Below are 10158 nucleotides of genomic sequence, written 5' to 3'. Positions count from 1 at the left end.
AAAAAGGAATAAGCTTAGGCCTACTTTACACAAAGCTTGTGGTGATGGTACAAGGGAGGCTTTTTGTGTGTATGTGTGCATGTGTTTGTTCGGTGAAGGGAACCCAGTTCATTCACACAGGCAATCTAGGACTTATCTGCTCCAAGGACGAGCAAATAAAAGCGGCCTGCTTGTCCTGGTACATTTTATCAAGCCCCCTCTCTCTCTTTCTCGCTCTCCCTCTGGTCTCTTTCTGCTCTTTCTCTCACAAACAAACCAGGAGCCAAATCCTTCCTCCGGCTCCCTCAGACTCTGGGCTGTCTAATAAAACGTTACTGAGGACATCTGGGTCGTGTTTAGTATCAAGAACATGTTTTGAAACAAAGAGGGACAACCTGAACACAACCCTGACAGGAAAGGATCTGATCTGCTAAGCAATTGTAATGTCACCAACTGATAGGCCTACTACTTTAGTTTTCCATAAAATATGAGTTTATTAAAGAGGAATATTGTATCCAAGGTGCTGTGTGTTATTTCAATCAGTGACCTATCAATGACCCACAGAGCTCTGGATTTCCTGGATTTCCTTGACTGTGTGTTATTTCAATCAGTGACCTATCAATGACCCACAGAGCTCTGGATTTCCTGGATTTCCTTGACCTCAGTTGACCTCCGTTGGGACTTGACATTGTAGCTCAGAGTAATGTCAATTACATTTTGTCATATCATGTACACCAGGGTGTCAAACTCTTGGGGCCGCATTCCGTCTTCAACAAGGTCCGAAGGGCCACACTGAAAATTGGTTATTTGGCCTCCCGAGTGGCGCTGCGGTCTAAGGCACTGCATCGCAGTGCTTGAGGCGTCACAAAAGCTGTGTCACAAGAGACATACGACAATTGGCCCAGCATCCTCCAGGTTAGGGGAGGGTTTGGCCGGTCGGGATTGCCTTGTCCCATTGCGCTCTAGCGACTCCTTGTGGCGGGCCAGGTCCTGCAAGCTGACTTCGGTCGCCAGCTGGACAGTGTTTCCTCCGACACATTGTTATGGCTGGCTTCCGGGTTAAGCGAGCAGTGTGTCAAGAAGCAGTGCGGCTTGGAAGGGTCGTTTTTCGGGGGATGCATGGCTCTCGACCTTCACCTCTCCCGGGTCCGTAGGGGAGTTGCAGCGATGGGACAAGACTGTAACTAATTGGGGAGAAATAAATAATTGGTTATATTTCCTTTTGTCAAAATTTGCAAAAGGTAGTCTATTCATTGTTTTTGGAATTTCCAATACTCCCTGACTGTCTAGCTTTAATTTAGGTGATTATTGGAAAGCTGTCAAAAAACGGTATAAATGTAGGTCCATTATCATTTCTACACAGTTTCTATTTGGTTTTAGTCAGTTTCAAGTATATTTAATTTGTTTTACTCAAACTATCTTTGGGGCAAGCTTGTTATTGGAGATGAGATATAAGATTATTGTTCATAGTAAGAGTAACAACATACTGTATGTCCAGACATTTTTGTGGGAATGTGAATATTGATTATTGACAGATCTCTTATGACAGTCCGTAAACACCAGCTCAAGTTAAGATTTAGACATTCTTATCTCAGCCCCAGCCCCTGTCCAACTCTTCAAAGTCAAACAGTTGACAATGATGATGACAGGCAAGGGGACTTTTTTAAGACTTTGATATGTACTGTATGACTAAGTATGTGCGGGGCTACTCCGTTACACAGAGTACATCTGTCATTTCATATTGGGTGTCATGTTGTTGGCACGAGGATCAGAGTAGCTCTTCAGGACCCCGTCATAAGTCTTATTAGACCCCGGAAAAAACACTTTGACAAATGTGGCATACAAAAAGATGGTGGGCATAACATGAAGGGGAAGTAAAGTTGCTACCTTACAGTTCTATCTTTATGAATAACTATAGCTACTGTAAGTTACAGTAACAAACAAGAGATTGTGTGTGTATGGCACAGCAAAGACTGAATAATAGCTGAAGAAACAAAGGCGGATGCATGCCTGTTCGCCATACCAGGGTAGTGCGTTAGTGCCCGCTCCTCTCCTGTTAAGTCAGGGTCAATCGATACTACCCTGCAGCTTATCACTGAGGGGAATTAACTGTTTGTCCAAACAACCCCCCTCTGGCTACATAAAGGGAGGGAAAGGGACAGCACCATTCCCAAAGGCTGACTGTCTCTCTATCCACACACCTGCGTCCCTCCACAGACACCACACCTGCGTCAACCCACCACGGACTGCTGCAAACCGGACTGTAGGGCTACCTGGTCTTTACTGAAGAGCGTGGAGCCCTGGGACGGGACTGGGGAGAAGGAGTCAGAGGATGTGTCTGAAATGGCACCCTATGTTCATATAAGGAATAGGGTGCCAATTTGGACACAACCAGAGAGCGAGAGAGAGCAGCCCTGTCCTGGGGCCTACATAGAGGGAGTGGAATGGGGAGAGAGAATCCAAGGCGGTCAACCGACAAGTAGTCTCATGGTGAGTTACCATAGGATCTAAAGGAGCACATGACATCTAATGGGGTAGTCAAAACTAACACAAGTCTACATAATCAAGGAGAGGGAATAGGTGTTCCCTCTCCAGAAGAGGCATACTGCATGGACTGGTCACACTTTTACCCATGTCCATTGTGACCAGTGTGTCTGTCTGCTCCATCTGGCTAGCAGCAGGTTTATTCATGTTCCTGAAATGAGCCTTAGTGCAGTTGGGTGAATGGTCATAGCAGCTCATAGTGTGAGGAGAAATAGGCTTTTACACAGCAGACCTGTTTATCCTAGGATACATGTATCTACTAAATTTTTACATATGCTCTTATCCAGAGCGACTTACAGGAGCAATTAGGGTTAAGTGCCTTGCCAAGGGCACATCAACAGATTCATCAATTAGACGGCTCTGGGATTCGAACCAGCAACCAGCCCAATGCTCTTAACCACTACGCTACCTGCCGCCCTACTACAGTATAAAGCAAAGGGTGATCATAACAACAAGGGTCATAATATATCCATGTCTGGTAGCAGGCTTATATTTCTTGTGTTGTTCAGATTTTCATTTTAGCAGAAAGTCTTATCCAGTGTGATTTAAGAACTTAAGTAGGTGTGATAAAATACCACTATCAGTGCAAGCAAAAGGTGTTTGTTTACATGCAGCATTATTATTATGCCAACATTGAGACCAAAGTGCATGTTGTGTGTACAGTTATGTGGCGGTGTCATCAGTCTAAGCTTTCGTAGGTGGTAGTTTGTACATTGAAACTCAGCCAACGGGCTATGAAATGCACCAGGAAGAAATCTATTATAATTCTCTCTCTCTCTCTCTCTCTCGCTCTCTCTCGCTCTCTCTCGCTCTCTCTCTCTCTCTCTCTCTCTCTCTCTCTCTCTCTCTCTCTCTCTCTCTCTCTCTCTCTCTCTCTCTCTCTCTCTCTCTCTCTCTCTCTCTCTCTCTCTCTCTCTCTCTCTCTCAGGTATTCCCTCCCTCCCGCCATCCTTATCCTCTGAAGCTGTGGAGTGTGACAATGGTGTTTGTGTCCTCTGCAATCAAACGCCATTATCACACTAAATAGCTACGGTTAGAGGAGAACAGCATCACCGTGGCCCTGAGGTCACTCAAACAGAGATACTGATGGTGAAGTATGGGCCATGGTTTTGCCTTATTCTCTCCACATGCCTTGCATGTTGTTGTAGCTGGTTTGGACTCTACATTGGTCACATGCTGACTGAAAGGTAAGTAATAAAAATAGAAGTGTGATACCGTGACAAAACATGAAGCTTCAGATGCTTGCTGACCCATTTCCCTCTCTGCCTACATGTGAGGTGATAATGTGTTACTAATGCAAAGATGTGATATTTTAGGGACCAAAATACATTAACCATTTTGTTTCATGTGATTCAGGAGGAAAACTGTATTGCGTGCTGTGCTGTCTGTGTTGTCATTGAAACCAACACAAAACATTCTAAAAGTGTAAACCTGAGGGTTGATGTCCAGTTTAATGACTGTAGGACCTTTCACAACTCTGAAGTTTAAATTACAATAAAGTCATTGAATGCAGCTGATGAGTTTCTGTTTTCAATGAGTATCACTAGTCCGAAAAATAACACTTCCTGGGACAAAAATGTGGGAGGCTATAGTGTAAATGTGGCCAATCAGAAGAGGGGAGAATAAAAGTTACAAGTTGCAGCTCACTCAGTTTGTGGAAAGCTGCAGCCAGTGCACGTGTGCATACGCACGCACGCACGCACACACACACACACACACACACACACACACACACACACACACACACACACACACACACACACACACATAAAACACACACACACACACACACACACAGTATTTACTCCCTCTCTGCCACTTGAGCCAGGGTACACACACCCTCACCTTGGACTAGCAGGTTTATAAGGTAGACGTCAGTAATAGGGCCTGTATTCATTACAGAACTCACATTCACTTGAAAGAGCCACGCCCCCAAAAATCACAAGATAATATCTAACTAATCTCAAACATCAATCAAGGCTCCAAAGAAGTATTACTCTCTATTAGGAATAGGCAGTATCCGATTACATATAACCCAATATCCCAAAGGTGATTTGAATAATTTGTTTGGAATTGTGTGAATGAATACCTCAGAGAGGATAACTCAGACATGGCATGTACATCTCAGAGAGAGACGGTTGTATGACATGTATACTGTAGCCTCTCTGAGGCAGACAGCAGTGTTAGCATAGCAGACATTCTGGCCAGGCCAAACTGATCAGGCAGCTGGCTTGGGATGTCAAGAGGAGGTGCTCTCAGGGGGCGCAGTGGTATACTCTCACTCTGACTGGTCCCCTGTCTTCTGGTACTGTACTAAAGACTTGTAGTATTTTAGTTGCAAGTAATATAGTACCATCAAGTAACACAACAGGTGAACCTCAGCAATATTGGGAGGAGCTATTCTCTGTCAAAAAAGACCTGCGTTAGATTTTTTTTTTTTTATGCACCAGACATGAAAAGAAGTGGGGGAAAAATGCCAGTTGAGCAGAAATCAGTAGGTAAAAATATATAGTAGCAAACAAATATACATCTTACTGTAAATACATTAATTTCAAAGACATCTAATGGCAACACAAAAAAACTAACATTAACACAAATACATATTTATATTTTCATGAATCATGTACAGACAATATCCATAAAGTTGTAGTCCTATGACATATATTTCATATTTTTATTCGCAATCTCTATATTCTTATATTACACAATATTTCATTACTACAATTATGTTTGACACATTTCTTGAATCAAATGTGTTAAATGTGTCATTAAAAGTAAAAAGAACACAAAAAAATAAACATACAAAACATATTTTAAAAGAAACAACATACCCTAAAGCTATAATACCCCATAAAGTAAGACATCACATAAACTGTTACAGAGGGACTATACTGCCCAGTGTTAATAACCATCACAGCTTTACTGTACCATGACCTGTTGAAACATTCTTCTCATCACCGAGATGGAAAACCTACTCAACTGAAGTAGACAAGCCCTTATTTGACACAGCAGCAGCTCTCTAGGTAGTTGATTGACAAGTTCAAGATACAATCCAGACATCCTCTCTCCATCCATCCATTTGTCCATCCATCTATCAGTCTGTCCATCCATCCATACTTCCATTGACCCAACAGTCTCTGTATACACTCCCGATAGACAAACACATATCCAGGTAGCATCCTTGTGTGTTGTAGATCAGGTTTATTCTTGGGACCATCTTCCCATTATCAAACTTATTAGCTTTATTTTCAGGTGTCCCTTGCAAAACACATTTATATCTCAATGAGAAAACCTATTACCAAATGTTAAAGAAAAATCCATAACGCCTATCATTTAAAAGCCACCCTAATATCAGGAGTTGCTCTTCAGGATGGGTCCGAAAGCCTTTTTCTTTAGGGCAGGTTGGATTGGCTTTGGTTTGGGGGCAACAGCCTTTTTGGGCTTCGGTTGTAAAGACTTGAGTCCAAGGATCTCACAGTACTTTTTGCATAGATGCAAAGCTTTGAACTGATCAATGAAAGACGTGGAACAGTTCCCCTTGAATCCCTTGTATCTAGAAAGACAGAGATATTGCATATAGGTTAATTAGTCATATTGTACTGCACACACTACATACAATGTTTTTATGATTTGATTAAAATCATCAGATATTGTATTTTCGTTTCTCATACTCACCCTTTCTTAAAGGTGGCTATTCCGACATCTGTTAATCTCATGCCAACCCCTAGAATGAAATGAGATAATCACTTTTTATAGCAGCAGTTGTCACAAATTGTGTATACAGTTAGATACTATTTCTATCTACCACTTTCATTGCACTGCTGTAAGTACAGTAGCTAGGCTGAACCTTGTCTATGCAGCACTACTGTACCTAAACTACCGGTCAAAGGTTTTAGAACACCTACTCATTCAAGGGTTTTTCTTTATTTTTACTATTTTCTACATTGTAAAATAATAGTGAAGACATCAAAACTATGGAATAACACATTAGGAATCATGTAGTAACCAAAAAAGTGTTAAACAAATCAAAATATATTTTATATTTGAGATTCTTCAAAGTAAACACCCTTTGCCTTGATGACAGCGTTGCACACTCTTGGCATTATCTCAGCTTCATGAGGTAGCCATCTGAAATGTGTTTCAATTAACAGGTGTTCCTTGTTAAAAGTTAATTTGTGGAATTTATTTATTTCTTAATGCGTTTGAGCCAATCAGTTGTGTTGTGACAAGGTAGGGGGGTATACAGAACATACCCCTATTTGGTAAAAGACCAAGTCCATATTATGGCAAGAACAGCTCAAATAAGCAAAGATAAACGACAGTCCATCCTTACTTTAAGACATGAAGGAACATTTCAAGTTCAAGTTTCAAGTTTCATCAAGTGCAGTCGCAAAAACCATCAAGCACTATGATGAAACTGGCTCTCATGGGGACCGCCACAGGAATGTAAGACCCAGAGTTATCTCTGCTGCAGAGGATAAATTCCTTAGAGTTACCAGCCTCAGAAATTGCAGTCCAAATGAATGCTTCACGGAGTTGAAGTAACAGACACATCTCAACATCAACTGGTCAGAGGAGACTGTGTGAATCAGGCATTCATGGTCGAATTGCTGCAAAGAAACCACTACTAAAGGTTACCAATAATAAGAAGAGACTTGCTTGGGCTAAGAAACAAGAGCAATGGACATTAGACCGGTAGAAATGTGTCCTTTGGTCTGGAGTCCAAATTGGAGATTTTTGGTTCCAACCTCCGTGTCTTTGTGAGACGCGGTGTGGGTGAACAGATGATCTCCGCATGTGTATTTCCCACCGTAAAGCATGGAGGAGGATGTGTTGTGGTGTGGGGGTGCTTTGCTGGTGACACTGTCAGTGATTTATTTAGAATTCAAGGCACACTTAACCAGCATGGCTACCACAACATTCTGCAGCGATACGCATCCCATCTGGTTTGGGCTTAGTGGGACTATCATTTGTTTTTCAACAGGACAATGACCCAACACACCTCCAGGCTGTATAAGGCCTATTTTACCAAGAAGGAGAGCGATGGAGTGCTGCATCCGATGACCAGGCCTCCACAATCCCCCGACCTCAACCAAATTGAGATGGTTTGGGATGAGTCGGACTGCAGAGTGAAGGAAAAACAACAAGACTGTTAGAAAAGCATTCCAGGTGAAGCTGGTTGAGAGAATGCCAAATGCAAAGGGTGGCTATTTGAAGAATCTCAAATATAAAATATATTTTGATTTGTTTAACACTTTTTTGGTTACAACATGATTCCATATGTGTTATTTCATGTTTTTATACAATGTAGAAAATAGTAAAAATAAAGAATAACCCTTGAATGAGTAGGTGTTCTAAAACTTTTGACTGGTAGTGTATATTTTTCGTAGCTGTCTATTTACCACCACAAACCGATGCTGGCACTAAGACTGCATGCAATGAGCTGTATAAGGCCATAAGCAAACAGGAAAACGGTCATCCAGAGGCAGTGCTCCTAGTGGCCGGGGACTTTAATGCAGGGAAACTTAAATCAATTTTCCCTCATTTCTATCAGCATGTTACATGTGCAACCAGAGGAAAAACAACTCTAGACCACCTTTACTCCACACACAGTGACGCATAGAAAAATCTCCCTCGCCCTCCATTTGGCAAATCTGAGCATAACTCTATCCTCCTGATTCCTGCTTACAAGCAAAAACTAAAGCAGGAAGCACCAGTGACTCGGTCAATAAAGAAGTGGTCAGATGACGCAGATGCTAAGCTACAGGACTGTTATGGTAGCACAGACTGGAATATGTTCCGGGTACACCACATCAGTCACTGGCTTCATCAATAAGTGCATCGATGACATTGTCTCCACAGTGACCGTACGTCATACCCCAAACCGAAGCCATGGATTACAGGCAAAATCCGCACTGAGCTAAAGGGTAGAGCTGCCGCTTTCAAGGAGCTGGACACTAACCCGGACGCTTATAAGAAATCCCGCTATGCCCTCCGGCGAACCATAAAACAGGCAAAGTGTCAATACAGGACTAACACTGAATCGTACTACACCGGCTCGAACGCTCGTCTGATGTGGCAGGGCTTGCAAACTATTACAGACTACAAAGGGAAACACAGCCGCGAGCTGCCCAGTGACAAGAGCCTACCAGACAATCTAAATGCCCTCAAAGCTCACTTCGAGGCAAGCAACACTGACGCATGCATGAGAGCATCAGCTGTTCCAGACGACTGTGTGATCACGCTCTCCGTAGCCGATGTGAGTAAGACCTTTAAACAGGTCAACATTCACAAGGCCACAGGGCCAGACGGATTACCAGGACATGTATTTTGAGCATGCGCAGACCAACTGGCAAGTGTCTTCACTGACATTTTCAACCTCTCCCTGTCTGTGTCTGTAATACCAACATGTTTCAAGCACACCACCATAGTCCCGTGCCCAAGAACACTAAGTTAACCTGCCTAAATGACTACCGACCCGTAGCACTCACGTCGGTAGCCATGAAGTGCATTGAAAGGCTGGTCATGGCTCACATCAACACGATTATCCCAGAAAATCTAGACCCACTCCAATTTGCATACTGCCCCAACTGATCCACAGATGATGCAATCTCTATTGCGTTAAACACTGCCCTTTCACACCTGAACAAAAGGAACACCTACGTGAGAATGCTATTCATTGACTACAGCTTAGCGTTCAACACCATAGTACCCTCAAAGCTCACCTCCCTCTGCAACTGGATCCTGGACTTCCTGACGGGCCGCCCCCAGGTGGTGAGGGTAGGTAACAACACATCCGCCATGCTGATCCTCAACACGGGTGCCCCTCAGGGGTGCATGCTCAGTCCCCTCCTGTACTCCCTGTTCACCCATGACTGCATGGCCAAGTTGACTCCAACACCATCATTAAGTTTGCCGACAACACAACAGTGGTAGGCCTGATCACCGACAACGATGAGACAGCCTATAGGGAGCAGGTCAGAGACCTGGCTGTGTGGTGCCAGGATAACAAACTCTCCCTCAACGTGATCAAGACAAAGGAGATGATTGTGGACTACAGGAAAAGGAGGACCGTGCAGGTTGAGAGCTTCAAATTCCTTCATGTCCACATCACAACAAACTATTATGGTCCAAACACACCAAGACAGTCGTGAAGAGGGCATTACAAAGCCTATTCCCCCTCAAGAGACTGAAAAGATTTGGCATGGGTCCTCAGATCCTCAAAAAGTTCTACACCTAGATCATCGACAGCATCCTGACCGGTTGCATCACCGCCTGGTATGGCAAGCTCGGCCTCCGACTGCAAGACATTACAGAGGGTAGTGTGTACGGCCCAGTACATCACTGAGGCCAAGCTTCCTGCCATCCAGGACCTCTATACCAGGCTGTGTCAGAGGAAGGCCAAAAAATTGCCAAAGACTCCAGCCACCTTAGTCATAGACTGTTCTCTCTGCTACCGCACGGCAAGCAGTACCGGAGAGTCAAGTCTAGGTCCAAAAGGCTTCTTAACAGCTTCTACCCCTGATGAGGTGTTTTCAGTAAACGATGAGATAAACAACGTTAATCACAAATATGACAAACATGTAGTCAGGATTAAACATGGGTACTCTCTGTTGCTGGGCAAGAACTTAATTG

At 43.4% G+C, this 10158-nt stretch overlaps 1 long non-coding RNA gene across 1 annotated transcript; it reads left to right on the top strand.

Annotated features, from left to right (window-relative positions):
• The first annotated feature begins 2147 nt into the window (after positions 1–2147).
• On the top strand, positions 2148–4035 carry LOC311127959. Its single transcript, XR_014613160.1, has 2 exons — positions 2148–2469; positions 3452–4035. It is a non-coding gene; the product is annotated as an uncharacterized lncRNA (long non-coding RNA).
• The last annotated feature ends 6123 nt before the right edge of the window (positions 4036–10158 follow it).

Source organism: Coregonus lavaretus, assembly GCF_964263955.1.
Source record: "Coregonus lavaretus genome assembly, chromosome: 4".
In the NCBI taxonomy this organism is placed as follows: Eukaryota; Metazoa; Chordata; class Actinopteri; order Salmoniformes; family Salmonidae; genus Coregonus; species Coregonus lavaretus.
Note: the sequence above shows the minus strand (reverse complement) of the source record. Positions and strands in the feature narration are given on the sequence as shown.